The sequence below is a fragment of the Macrobrachium nipponense genome, chromosome 15 (genome assembly GCF_015104395.2).
Source record: "Macrobrachium nipponense isolate FS-2020 chromosome 15, ASM1510439v2, whole genome shotgun sequence".
Lineage (NCBI taxonomy): Eukaryota > Metazoa > Arthropoda > Malacostraca > Decapoda > Palaemonidae > Macrobrachium > Macrobrachium nipponense.
This window is the reverse complement of record NC_087208.1, coordinates 22,677,163-22,693,093: the sequence shown is the minus strand read 5'-3', so window position 1 is coordinate 22,693,093 and position 15,931 is coordinate 22,677,163.

The following is a 15,931-nucleotide window of genomic DNA, read 5'->3' as shown; positions in this document are numbered from 1 at the left end:
CACTCTTCCTGGCGTAACCCGAGGAAGTTGAAGGGATCCGAGAGGAATACCTGACGCTTCCCCCTCACTCACCGGTAGAACTGGTGTGCTTGGGGGGCTGCAGGCGATCGCCAACCCGCGGTGGCAATCAAGCTGCATGCCTGGTTGCGCGGCTCTCCTGGGGAGAGCAACTGGACCGAGAACAGCGGCTCTGGTCCCGTGCGTCAGAGAGCTGCTGCTGGTCCCCCTACCAAGGCACGTCGAACCGCTGGAACCAGCCGAGGCTGGTTCCTGAGATCGAGGGGACCTCTTCCTAGCTTCAGACCGCGGCCGGTCTGGGACCATTGTGTCAACCCTGGTCACCTGCGGATTGCTACAAGAGCGATTGCTGGCCTGGCGGGAGTCACCTGAGCAACCCTCGCCAGTCTTCCACTCCGTGTCTCAGTCCTGGCGCTGAGCGAACTCGGAAGCCTGAGCCTTGGCTCGGTACCTCTCGCGAACGAGAGGCCGAGCCGGAACCTGGTGTAGCGGCAGAACCCCTAGCACCAGGTGAGGAAGTACCGGGTTAAGCCGGTACCCCTCTGGTCCCCGTCTTCTTCTTCCTTGCGGAAGGATAGACGGGCCCCGCTCCTGGAGACGGGCCCCACTCCCGAAGGAGCGGGAGGACCAGCGGAAGAACCCCCCGTCCCACCGGAGTGAGACAGGCCCTTTGAAGTTCCCGAAGGAGACTTCTTAGGGGGGGAGGAGGCAGCCTTCTTCTTCCTCGGCTTAGAAGCCTTGGAAGTCGAAGGGGAAGAGGTGGCAGCAGGCGACGATGAAGAAGACGACGAAGATGACGACGACACCTTCCTCTTCTTCTTCGTCATCTTTCTCAGGACAGATGTCAGGTCCTCCATCCACGACAGAGCCGGGGCTATTGCCAAAGCAACACGGCCCGGCTCCACCTGTCCGGAAGGACACGCAACTGGGGCAGCAACACCACGGGCAGGAACGACATCGGCAGGGGCTGGTCCAGGCACGGCAGGCACGACAGGAGCGGCAGGCACGGCAGGAACGTCAGGTACAGCAGGAGGCGGAACAGTGATCAGCGACATCCTGGGTACAGGTGGAAGGTCCAGGGGCAAACTCTTGGGGCACCGAAAGTTGGGGGCTGAGGCGAGAGCGGCGAACCCGGGGGGCGGTGGCACGACCCTCTTCAGGAAACCAGCAATCAGGACCTGCACCGCACCTGAGGGTGTTACTGTAGTGACATGCTGGGTGTACACCAGGTGAGGAGGGGCGGCATACCCCGGGGTCGAGACGGTGGTGGTGGTGGTGGTCACCGGTCCACGAGTGACCGGAGCAGCACCCGCCAGGTGATGTAACAACCCCCGAACGCTTTGCGTCCCCTGGAGGCCCAGCGAGAACCATACCTGGCCGAGGTCGTCGCCCACAGCAGGAGCACCTGAGGAGGCAAAGGTCAGGTTAGTAGGAGGGGTTCCCCCTCACACGGGGGGACAAGCCCCACCCCGAACGAACGGAAGACCCCGAGTACAGTTGAATGTCGGGGTACCTTGGCCCCTACCCTTCGCTCGACAGATTGGGCGAAGAGAAGGAACGAGAAACCCTCCCCCCCCCAAGAGGAAGGAGACATACGCGGAAGATGAGATGGCGGCAGGAAGAAAAATGACATGTCTGTGACCAAGGGAGTCGCCGGAGAACCTTCCGAGGACTCCCTGGCAGGCTTACGTCGCTTCCTCCTACCCTCATATAGCACCCACTGCTCCTCCGACCAAGATATACATAAATCACAGGGCTCGGCTCAAGAGCATTCGCGTCCTCGGCACCGAGCACACAATTCATGAGGATCCACTTCAGGGAAGAAGCGGAAGGCCCCACACTTACGGCCCTCCACACCAGGGCAAACTCTGCGGCTGATAGGAGGGCGTGAGGACGTCTCCAGCTCACAGGAATCCATTTCACAAATAATAATAAAATACAAAAGCACACGTACTTAAGAGTATTTTAACACACACATAAAGTAAACCAAGTTTGAGAAGACACAAAGCATATGACGAAAGGTGGGCAGAGAGAGGAGGAGAACACGTCTGTCAACCAGCACGGCCGAAAGCAAAGTGGATCTTCACCTCCCAGTCGCGCCGTGCGCGGACTGTCGGAGAAGCAGTTAATTACTGAACTCCCTTGTTCGAAGCTTACGACCGGTTCCAGCTGCCGCATGTTACATTCCTATTGTAAAGGACCGATGGTTTGTATTCGTATGAGAACAACTAATTAATTTAGTGAACCCCCTGTGTTTAGTTAGTCTTTACCTCATTTGAAGAAGGCCCTAAAGCCATTTTTCCCTTGATTGACTAGCTATGGATCTGCTTAAATCATCTTACATGACAGATCTCCCAGGAATTTAAAGTAGTTTGTTGGTAATTATAAAAACTCTCTCTGACATCCGTTGGGCCAAGATTTCACGTATCTAGATTCATTTTATAGCAATATATAATTATATATTATATATATATATATATAATATATATATATATATACATATTTATATATATATGTGTATATATATCGAGCTACAAATGTCCTTTAATACCTAATTTGCTCTACCTCGGAATTAATATATTTTCATATATGTTTAACCGATGAAAGAATTTATTAAGCAATAATAGAATTGGTGGCCGACAGGCGCAAACCATTGACCTCTCAATTCCAGGACTGGCAGTGAAGCCTTAGCCAACCTCGCCACCGCGATATATGTATAAGAATCACAGTAATGTGATAGACATATATATATATATATATATATATATATATATATATATATATATAATATATATATATATATATATATATATATCTTATCAGAGGAACCATAGGGAAAGGCATCGTACTCAGGTACACTTATTTTGCCGACGTTTCACGACTCATAGTCGCATCCTCAAGGCTATAATTAAAGATAAACACAACATTAAAACTACACACTGCATAATTCATAAAAATTACACAATATTTAAAAATTCAATGATCATCATCATGTTGAACATTAAGAAATTTTGAATATCTTAAAACAGAAAAACACCAAGCGCTAAAATTATGTACAGTAAAGTTACATTAAAATTATTTTAAAAATTACAGAAAAAACACATCAAAATTATGATATGTAAGTAAAAAATAAAAAATGAAGAATAAATAAATAACACTAAAACAGTGTAAGGCTATTCTGTACCTTATCCTCGCAAAGGACGGGCAGTGACTGAGAGAATTTTTAAAAAATATAAACAAGCACTCTAGGCGATGAATAACTGAACAGAGGATTGCGTATTTAAGGACGGAACTATCTTTTTTATCTTAATGGATTCTAAGGTTGTTAGGGTTTTCATTTTGTATTTGGCCTATAATAGTGAAATCCTTATCATTAATGTATGTTTTACATGATTTAGAGTGGTTACTGATATTTGACTGTTCGGGGTTTGTTAATCTGCTGCCCGTTCTAAAACTGAAGCCCCTGTGAGAATCTATTCTCACTTTTAGTAACCTCTTCGTACAACCCACATAAGTCCCGTGATCACATATCGGGCACGTATATTTATATACAACATTAGATTTTAGAAGAGGACTAAGGCGGTCTTTCGTTTTGAACAGGGATCCGATAGTTAATGGATTTTTTTGAACTATTTTTAGGTTTAGTGCCGGGAATTCTTTTTGAATAATTGCCAGGAACTTTTTTCTGAAGAGGTCGTCATGAAGAAAAGGGAAGCTATCAAACATTTTCAATTTTGGTACTGTCAAAATCGTTGGCACATCTATGAATCGGGCATCAAGCATTTTCTTAAGCATTTTAAACAAAAGTTTGTCTGGAAAGCAGTCATTTTTAAGGTATTGGGGACGAAAGTTAATTTCATCATTAAAAGTAAACCAATTAGAAGCTAAGGGGGCAATCACCAAACATACGCATTTGTCAATGCCTTACACCCTAATATCAGATTTACACTCGATGAAGAAGAAAATAACAAGCTTCCCTTTCTGGATATTCTAGTGTCCAGTAACGAGGAAGGCTTTAACATGGGTGTTTTTAGAAAAAAAAAACACTTTTACGGGGTTAGGTATCAACTTTTATAGTTCTTGCTTTTATAATTTTAAACTCAATACTATCTCAACTCTCCTACACAGGGCCTTCACCCATACCTCTAATTGGTTTACTTTTAATGATGAAATTAACTTTCTTTCCCAGTACCTTAAAAATAATTGCTTCCCAAACAAACTTTTGTTTAAAATGCTTGATGCCCGATTCATAGATGTGCCAACGATTTTGACAGTACCAAAATTGAAAATGTTTGATAGCTTCCCTTTTCTTCATGACGACCTCTTCAGAAAAAAGTTCCTGGCAATTATTCAAAAAGAATTCCCGGCACTAAACCTAAAAATAGTTCAAAAAATTCCATTAACTATCGGATCCCTGTTCAAAACGAAAGACCGCCTTAGTCCTCTTCTAAAATCTAATGTTGTATATAAATATACGTGCCCGATATGTGATCACGGGACTTATGTGGGTTGTACGAAGAGGTTACTAAAAGTGAGAATAGATTCTCACAGGGGCTTCAGTTTTAGAACGGGCAGCAGATTAACAAACCCCGAACAGTCAAATATCAGTAACCACTCTAAATCATGTAAAACATACATTAATGATAAGGATTTCACTATTATAGGCCAAATACAAAATGAAAACCCTAACAACCTTAGAATCCATTAAGATAAAAAAGATAGTTCCGTCCTTAAATACGCAATCCTCTGTTCAGTTATTCATCGCCTAGAGTGCTTGTTTATATTTTTTAAAAATTCTCTCAGTCACTGCCCGTCCTTTGCGAGGATAAGGTACAGAATAGCCTTACACTGTTTTAGTGTTATTTATTTATTCTTCATTTTTTATTTTTACTTTCATATCATAATTTTGATGTGTTTTTTCTGTAATTTTTAAAATAATTTTAATGTAAGTTTACTGTACATAATTTATCGCTTGGAGTTTTTCTGTTTTAAGATATTCAAAATTTCTTAATGTTCAACATGATGATGTTCATTGAATGTTTAAATATTGCATAATTTTTATGAATTGTGCAGTGCGTAGTTTTAATGTTGTGTGTTTATCTTTAATTATAGCCTTGAGGATGCGACTATGAGTCGTGAAACGTCGGCAAAATAAATGTACCCGAGTACGATGCCTTTCCCTATGGTTCCTCTGATAAGATGTACCTAGAGCTGCAGCTCCGTCTTCTAAGGATATATATATCTATACTATATATATATAATATATATAGATATATATATATATATATATAATATATTATATATTATATATATATATATATATTTTATACATAATTTACCAGTTTCCCATGACAGTGTGTTGGTCTGCGCGTGTGCGTACCTGTAATTTTAAATTAATGTATAATTCCCTTTAACAGCACTTGGAGAGCACTTTGCATTTGAATTAATTAAACGCTCCCTCGATAACAATCATAAAGAAGTAGGGAGCAACCTTATCACTCGATGAGTTTTGAAATATCGTCCTATTTTTGGCTGCTTTTGTTAACAGAATATAACAACAGCAAACGGAACCAACTCTTTCATTTGGGTACTAGGCTAATTTAAGGGTCGCTTTTTAAGAAACTTGTTCTTTCTAGTAGATTTTGAATTCCCAGTGGGTGTATTCAGCCAGTTCTTTTTATGAAACAATACTGGTTGTCCATAAAGAAATCGTCCTGATGATTCATTGTGCTATCAAATAGCGTAGCTGCGTTGAACTGAGTCACTTTAAACTAGAATAACCCCAGAGAGCGCATACTTCCGCCAACCTCAGACGTATTTATAACTTCATAATCAAAATATGTCTCATAACAAATGATTCGATGACTAACAGCAAAGGAAGGAAAGTAAGGAGACCTTAGCTCCAGTTGCAGTACCGAATCTACCAGCTATTTACTGACCCAAAGCTGATGCCCCAACAAAACGTCACTGAAATCCACTGATAGTCTTCATAAGTATCTGGTGGACAGGCAGAACCGAATGAGCTACTATTTCTGTGAAATCTCATTGGTGTAGGAAAATAGATCTCAGAACACAGCTCAAGTGCTATTTCCAGGAAGATAGGAATGTGTTTCCTCCTCCAGATGCTTCTAAAGATATCGAGTATTCCAGTCCAGTCCACTCTAAATTTGGCTATGATACCGATTTTTGTTTGTATGGTGTTTTAACGTTACATGGAACCAGTGGTTAGTCACCAACGGCTTTACCAACGACTTCCGAACCACGTCGAGAGTGAACTTTTATCACCAGACATACAATATCTGACCCTTCAATGGAATGTCCGAGAATCAACTCGCGGCCACCGAGGGCAGGCCAAGACCATACCGATCACGCCACTGAGGCGCTACTATGTTATCGGGAAAGTCGCAGAGCTCGGTGTTAGGCCTTCTGGAAATATACTAACTGAAACCCACTCCATAAAATCCATTTGCAATACGCGTTCCAATCATTTTCATTAGATATATTTAAAAAACTACATATTCCTATCTGTAGAGCTATCCTTCTCTTGGGAAAATAAGTAACCCCCAAAATAAGTTATCACAAAACAATGCTCTTCCTTAAGACATCTGAAAGCAGTAATAATAAACTCCTTCATCGGTGGTCACAAAAGGTGCAGAGGACAAACGAAAAACTTGAAACAAAGCAGGTGGTAGCAGCTCGTTGAACTAACATTCCCGCCATCATCTGGATGTTAGATATCATTGGCATTTTGAATATTCCAGCGGCTGTCCAGAGGATGACATGAAAACGGGCAAAACTGTTGTTCACCATATAAATAAATCACATAAAAACAAATACATACATATATATATATAGTATATTATATATATATAATTATTATAGTATATATATATATATATGTATAGATATATATTTATATATATAGTATAGTATATATATATATAATATATAAGTATATAGTATTATATATATTGTATATATATATATTTATATATTATATATATCTATATATATCACATAAAAACAATACATTATATATATATATATATTATATATATATATATAGATATATAGTATATATATATCTATATATAAACTTGTACCTTGGTGGTCCGGTGGCTAAAATACTTGCATCAATAGTGGGAGGTCGCAGTTTGATCGGCGAGCGAGAGTCGAAAAACTAGAAAAATTCTGTATAATCCCTGTAGGTTTCTGTTCAAATAAGCAGGCAATTAGGAACCATGCAGTTGTTTGACTGCAGTGGGTTGTAACCTCATCCTAAAGACTTGCTGAGAATGAGAAGGCATTCCTCTAGAAGACAAAGCTCTGATAATAAATGTAAATTCATTCTTGTCACAGCTTGTCAACTTGTCCGATGGGGACAGGAATACAGCCGACGGTCATCCCTTGCCTAGGTGCTGCAATATGTAGTACTACAGAGTTATTCTTGAAGCATCCGACGAACCGGCTCAGGACGTTTGATTTGCATCTTTTCAGAGACCATATGACGTTATTTGTTCTTGCAATGACTTCATAAATGTTCTTTAATCAATTCTGAGGCGACAGGAAGTTAATCATTCGCTTCATTACCCTATTTTGTCAAGAATTCTTTCTATAAAGGCCGAGGATCTTCAAGTAACATCATCAGCCTCTACGAAAGGAAAGATATCGTTGTTATATTAACTGGCAGTGCGTCAATTTATTAAATAGTAGTGCACTGTGTCATTATAAAGTTTCGTTCGTAAGACCTTCAACTGTGATGAAAGAAATGCCATTTAAGTAAATATCAAGACGCAAGTCAACACCCTGCCGACAACTGAGCAGTTTCCACTTCGTCGAATGAAACGGCCTCTATTTTCAGTTTTATCTACACGTTTCAGTTTGTGGAGTTTCCTTTTCCTTCTCTGGCCCTATTGAGGAGTCGTCGTTACAGCTAGAACAGCGCACACTACTTTTCTGTGGTCACACCTTGATCAGAACCAAGTTGTTTTAACCTGAAGACATTCGGTAATTCACAGCACTCACTGACTATTCAAGGATAAATCTCTTTTCGGAGTAGCACCTTTGGGCGAAAAGTTTGATTTTCGATCGAGTCAATTAGCAGTCTGCTATCGCATGGCCTATAAACTCATTTCATTCCCATGTTCATTCAATCTTTAATTTCGAACTAGTTTTGGTATACTTAGTTTGACTCGATGGCATTTGCATACCCAGTGATAGTTAGCTTCATGCACGATAACCATCCAATCAGTGTAGGTCGACTGTAGGTCTTTTACCATTGCTTACATTACCATTCTACTCCTCCGTGGAATTTCACTTCGAATGATTAATACAATTCCAAAGACAAAACTTCAACACTGGAAACACAAAAGGACCGAGAGAGGGAAACTAATTTCCTGTTGCACAGGCCCCCGCCAGCAAAGCCCAAACAAACAAGCTTAACACACCGATCCAGAAACGGCAGCAGCAGCAGAATAGATCGCATTTGTATTTTCAATCAAATCTCAAAATGATTTACAGTGTAACATGTTCGCGAATTTTGCATCAATTCAACGGGTTTATTATCACCAGCTGCAGTGTACACATATACGTAGTTTAAAAAAAAAAAAAAAAAAAGAGTGTCTAGGTCTATGTCCCGAAACCATAAGCATATCGTCCCGAAGTTCGGAACCAAGTACCTCCATACATAGTCTACTGCCGTAGATTATCACTGTTACACGCAAAAACAGAGATGTTAGGATACAAAATGCAAAATTCCGTCGACATTTACGTTGGTTTTCAATAAACGTGTGGAGTTACTTTAGCAAGTTTTAAAAATGCTTTGGCAATTTTTTAATTCATTACTTTAAAAACTTCAGGTCCTCGTTTCTTCAGATGGTTTTCTTTTCAATGCAATTCATTAAGAGGGCCTCAACACGAATTTATGTTTATCTTTGCATATTACTAAAATGTTCACCAAGCGTTCTTTGACCCTTACCATTATTGATTTCATTCCAGGCTGTGGGCTTCATCATTTCCTACCTGGTCATCTGTCTGCAGTTCCGCGAGGAAAAATAGAACACAATGTTGTTTACGAGTGAAGGAACATTTTTCGAACTGTATGAATAACTGAAAACTTTTTCCCGAAACACGAGAATAAAGCTCTCTCTTTTTTCTGTTGTTACTCCAATGTAAAAGCCGACAAGAGGCTATGAAGTGCAATGCATTATATCTATTCTACACAAAAATAAAATGTTTCTTTGCTTACATGCCTCGGTGTTATGGTCACAAGACATTTTCCCTACATCATTGCTCTTAATACGTGCGGTCATAATATTTGTGGTTGAATCGAATGAACTGAGGTTTACAGGTTACTTGAAGCAATTCTAAACCACTAGATAACTAAAAACCAGAGCCTTTCGCATACGAGCGTTCCTGGAAACGGTCGCCGAAGTTTGGTGACGATGCGGCTGATACCAATAACCAAAGAACACCACGTCTGTTCACTCTGAGTCGACAACACGTCCCGTTGTGACCATGACGTCGAGCGGAAGGCAGTCAGTCACACACGGAAGTTAACTTGGTGAATCAGTAACTGAAGGGGCTTTCGATACAATGCCTCATAATTTTGCTGTGTTTGGTTGTTTTCCAGTGAGGGTGCAGAAAACAGCACTAGATTCTTTGGGTTTCCCAAAATGACGAAAAGAAGAAGAAATGGGTTTACCTGTGCAACGGAGAAGACCAAATAAATACCAAGGAAGCTCGAGTGTGAGTCTACATTTTGAGGAGTGTGCTTTCAAATGAGAGTAAATAATAGAAAACTTTTGCATCAGCTTCAAAGGGGCCTCACGGTATGTTCAGTCATTACTTAGGCTATATGCTACGGTGAAGGAGAAGTATATTTCATACATTCTGTCGCGAATATTAGAAGTTATGAGATAGACAGCCTACCCTCAAAGAGGAAAGAAACATCTACAAACGAAAGGGTGAAGATGGAACAAGAATGGTCCTTTACAATGATTTTTTTTATGTAAATCTTATTCAGCAGAGTCCCATCCACTTGAAGGGGAGGAAGGGGTAGTAAATCTATACGAGATCTACTAATCAACCCTGTCTTAGTTTGGCTGGAGTTGACCCACATACACCTCTGACTGTCTTCCTTTGCATCGTTATTCCTACATTAAAGGGTCGGTTGCCTGGTGCGCCTTCTCCACTGCGTTCTATCAACGGCATCATCCGCCACCAAACCTCTTCGCTCAATATCTTCCTTCACTTTATCACACCATCTAAAATTATGTCTCCCATTTGATCGCCTTCCTCTCACAGGTACAGCCAGCAACAAAACCGGTGTCGCCCCGTAGAGCTCATGCCCTCTTGCCCTGAAAGGTGGCCTTCGTTCCAACAACAAGTACATAGAATGATTCGAGTGGGAGGAGGAAGGAAATTACGGTAATCAAAGAAATGCAATAATGAATGAAATATATATGGATGAGAGAGAGAGAGAGAGAGAGAGTACGAGGAAAGGTAATGAAAGAAATGCATTCAGTTTATGGAGAGAGATCTTTTACTCGTTTAGTCAATAATGTGATGGATATATTCGAGACCTGCTTTAATTAATATGTTATCATATATATTTTGGAAACTAATAATTATGAAATCTTATCACATCCTATCGTTTTAAATCGTTATCATACCGTCTATGTAAAAAAGCCTTAAATATTGTTGGAAACGACTATTCGTATTGATATTATTCAGATATAAATTTCCTTCTTTTTCATTATCCTATAAGCAGCTGTATTCTCTCTCTCTCTCTCTCTGTCCTCCGTCTTATATCACCTGGATCCACTATTTGAATAATGGTAAACGTTTGATATGTTATTTGGAAGTGGGCAAGGATCACAAAACCGTAAATGGATACTCTACCAACTTTTGCTTGGCTACATCTATTTATGTCTAGACTGACTGGACTATAATTACCTGTATTACCAATAATATACGAATCTAGTCACAAAGATGTTACACATCAGGTTTTGTAGCTATGGGTTGTACGAGTCATGAAAGCATCAATTTTGCAAGGGTATTGTTTTATTAATTAATCTATGCTAAGAACACATTGCTGGATATGCTACTCTAGTGCTACAGGATTTGAATTTATGGCATAACTTAGTTGAGTTGCCAGTATTTGAGTGTGATGGGCCTCTTGGCTCCACCCCTCGCAACCATCTAGGCTACTTATAGAAATTATTTCAATTTGCTATATTTCTTATATTAAATATTTATGACATTGTTTCCGAAACTCTTGGTGAAAATAAATTATGTGAAATGAAATGCAGTGAATGTGTGCATCGGTAACATCAAACATTTACCATTATTCAAATAGTGGATCCAGGTAATATAAGACGGGAGGACAGAACGACAGAGAGAGAGAGAGAGAGAGAGAGAGAGAGAGAGAGAGAGAGAGAGAGAGAGAGAGAGAATACACCTGCTTATAGGATAATGAAAAAGAAGGATATTTCCGTCTGAATAATATCAATATAATAGTCAGTTCCAACAATAGTTAAGGCTTTTTTATATAGACAATATGATAATGATTTAAACGATACGACGTGCTAAGATTTCATAATGATTAGTTTCCAAAATATATGTGATAACATATTTATTAAAGCAGAAGGTCTCGAATATATCCATCAGATTAATAACTAAACAGGAATAAAAGCTCTCTCTCTCTTTTTTGTCCATATATATTTCACTCATTATTGCATCTCTCAGCCTGATTACCGTAATTTCCTTCCTCCTCCGATTCAAACCATTCAAACTATGTACTGGTGGTTTAAACGAAGGCCACCTTTCAGGGCAAGAAGGGCATGAACTATCCGAGCCAGGCTTGGCGGGGAGACACCGGTTTTGTTGCTGGCTCTACCTCTCTAAAGCCCTCTTCACTCCCTCCCCGTCATCCATCCTCAACACATGCCCATACCGTCTCAATCGTGACTCTCTTATCCAACTCTCATGCAGCAATATTCCCATAATCCACCTCAGCATTCCCATCTTTCTTCTCTCAAGCTTTACTTCCTCTTTTCTTCTTGGAGCTCATGGTTTTTTATCCATACATTAACACTGGTCTAATCACTGTGCTACAGATCATGACTTTTAGCTTGATTGGCATTTTCTTATCACATACTACTCCAGCTAACTCTCTCCACTTCTGTCAACTTCAGCCTCACATCCTCCCTCTTGGCTTAAAGTAGATCCTCAGTATTAATCTTTCCCGCCCGTTTTATAATCAAGCCTCTTCTTTCTTGTACAGTCAAGAGCCTCTTCTTTCTTCTATATCAGAGATGGACACCCTCAGCTGATTGCTCAGCTTCAAAATCTTAATGCAGCCAATTCAACCTTTCCCATAGGGCCAGCAACCAACTACCTTCATCTGTTAATAGTGGTGGAATGGAAGAAGATTTGATTTGATTTGATTTATATAGAATTTTGGCATTGTGTCAAGCACTGGAGCAACTAAGGCATTCAGCACTGAAACGGTAAGTGATAGTAAAAGGTTTGGAAGATGTAAGAGGAAGAAAACCTCACAGTTGCACTATTAAACAATTGTTAGGAGATGGTGGACAGTAAGATGGAAGAAAGTGAATATGAACAAAAGAAAGTACAGTAAAAGGAATTAAAAGTAGTTGCATCTAGGGGCCGAAGGGATACTGCAAAGATGAGGTGCACTAGTGGCGCTAACCCCCAACGGGAGAATGGAAGACGAGCCCGACTCAAGACAGATGATGTAAATTTGGTCTCACACACAGAAGCACAGTAATTTCTTTAATGTTCCTTTTTAAAATTATTATAGTTCATCCCAGCCTCATAGTGCTACTTCACAAAAATGGTGTTATTTTCATGTGACCGCTTTCATCTCCATGTGCTAAATTTGGTTTCTTTGTCAAGGTAAGCTCATCTTTGTGTATCATCAAACCATGGCTGGTCATTGTTAACTTCTTCCTAGGATCTGGATCTGATAAAACATTTGAAATATTAAGTGCCTGACAAGATTCAATAATGAACCCAAATGGCTCTAGATTTCAGCTAGACCATTTTTCCAATGATGGGACTAGGGATATACTGATTTACAGATATGTCTTTCTCACAGGCACAATGGTCGAAAGCTCCTGTACTATACTCGCAGACCCTGGACTTTACAATAGCTGGAACATCTGTGAGTATACAGTCTATTACCAGAAATATGCATGGGTTCCTAAATTATCTACAAAAAATCAGAAAAAACACAGAACTAAAGAACAGACTGGCCATATTGATCTGTGGAATCTGAATTAATTCACTTGCTCTGCTTTGCCATGCTGTCTCCACAAATAACGAATGAAGTTTTTGAATTTTGTGCCTCAGCCATGATACTCCTCTCCATGACACAGTCATGTAAAGAATCATCAATGTTTGTGTATTTGGTGTTTACTGCAATCCAAATAATGCAGAACTTACTGAAAATTTTCAACCACAGACAATCAAGGAAACTATACTCCAAGTTTTTCTGATGATAAATAGGTTGTCCAAACTAATTATACAGCTATATATTGCACGTGGGATGTTACGATGATAAATAAAGTCAAGACTATCAAACCTACCGATTAATAACACAACTTTCATCACAACTTGCAAGTGTCTCAAATAAAAACTACAAACTGTAGGTACGGATATAACTCTAGCATTAAGAAATTTCGAGTAAAGTACTCTATAATTTTACTTACAGTAATGAGTAGTAGGCCCAGGGTTCGGCCCAGGGTTCAGCTCAGTGTCTCCCAAAAGAATTAAAACAGACAACATAAAATCAGAAGAAAAACTAATTGATTCATAACAAAGGCAACATAGTAAACATCTTCAGAAAAAAAATAAGTATTTTCATTATGTATAATAATTTCATTAAAAGGATAAATAAAGCTGACCATATATCATGAAAAAGGTAGTTTTGCATCCACCAGTCCAATGCAAACATGACTTGGGTTGGATTGGGTTCGAAAGGGTGTACTGTAAAGAAAGGGAGGAAACCTGGAATCAAAGCATCTTTTTGCCAACCTAACTTAAACATGCAGCTTGGGAAAGAATTCTTGCAAAGCTGTACAACCGGAACTGGAGGTCTGTTTCTGCCAGAGAGTTATCTCTTTTCAACAGAGTAGTTCGTAGTGGTATGTTTCTACTATCTGGGTTAGGCGTGGTTAGCTTAGGTCACATCCTTATTATTTTAACTTACAATACGCTAGACTGGATAGGTGGGAGTCCAAAGGGCAACAGCCCTAGCTATGTGATGATCTAGCATTTCGATTAGGTTAGGTTACAACCCTACTATTTTAATCTACAATGCCCTATGTTAGGTTAAGTGGGCACATTAGTTAGGTTAGGTCACAACTACGAGGTTTTAATCTACAGTGGCTTGAGTCCAGGAGGAGCAAAACCCACCCCCTCAGTTCTATAAGGCCCCGCCACACTAAATTGGGCTTAGTGGGGGACCAGGGGGCGCAATGCATCCTAGTTAGGCAAGGACCAAGCCCTTATGTTACGTCAAGTTGATACATCTTTATATTTCACTGGTTTTTGAGTTTCCTTCACTCAAAAACCTTACCTTCCCATCGTGGTTCCCAACATTGTAAGATATTGGGGGTGTCATATCTCTAAAACTACATATTCATCAAAAACATAACTAAATAAATGTTCTTAGAACACATCAAAACTTAAGAAAATCATATTTTCAACTCCAGAATGTTATTTTGGTTTAAAGTAAAAATTAACCACATAAGTTTTCTAATCTAAATCATGAGGTCTATTAATCTTCTATCTAATGTAGTAGATAGTTGTAAATCCAGTTGATAATATACAACAAATACCATAAACATTGTTGATGCTAGCTAGGTTTCACTCTGCCACCATAAACATTAAAAATAACTTTTACTTTTAAGCTAAGGTCACTAGGGTGCTAGTGGTGTCAAGTTACATCTCACATTTTCCCAAAAGTGTCAAAAGTCCTAGAAGCAATGGGTTTCAAATACAGCTACTATCCGACTTACAACCTGCTCGACATACGACCACTCGTACTTACAACCTTACTTCAGACAGTTGACCATTGAGTTACTTGGCACTGCGCCATCTCATGAGAACTCTCATCACTCAGGCAGCATCAGTTTGAGTTACCCTGCCCTATCTGCAGCATCATTTGGTATTAACTGTACTGTAGACTGAATTGCAAACCAATTTACGTAAGAATCGACTTCTGACATGCATGCAAGAACCTAACCCCATTGTAACTCAATGCCTGATTGTATGTAATATATACTATTACATAAATGATTAAAATGTATTAGTAGAAGTACATTATGGTAAAAAGATTGAAATAATGATTGTACATTACATTACAGTACTAAGTAGGCACTTTTATATAGCAAAGGTTTGATAGTATACCCTACCCAGTATGTTGGCCACTTTCTAAGGTTCGACTTACATCCATACTGACTTACAACCAGTGGGTCGGAACCAAACTGGTTGTAAGTAGGATGGTACCTGTAGTCATATATTGTTAAATACGGCCACAGTTATTAAATGGAATGGAATACAGAATATAGTGTAAGGCCAAGCGCTGAGAACTATGAAGTCATTAAGTGCCAAAAGGGAGATTGAGAGAAAAAAGTCTAAGGGTGCAACAGGATAAAAACCTTGCATTGCATTTGAATCAATTGTTGGGAGAGGGTGGAAAGTAAGATGGAAGAATGAGACTATGAACTTAAAATGGAAGAATGAGACTTTGAACTGAGGTACAATAAGACAAATAAGTGGAATTAAAGGGGATGCTGCTAGGAGCCAAAGGGTGCTGCGAAAATACAATGCACCGAGTTAGGTACACTGACGGCACTACTCTCGAATGGAGCACAGTTAATGA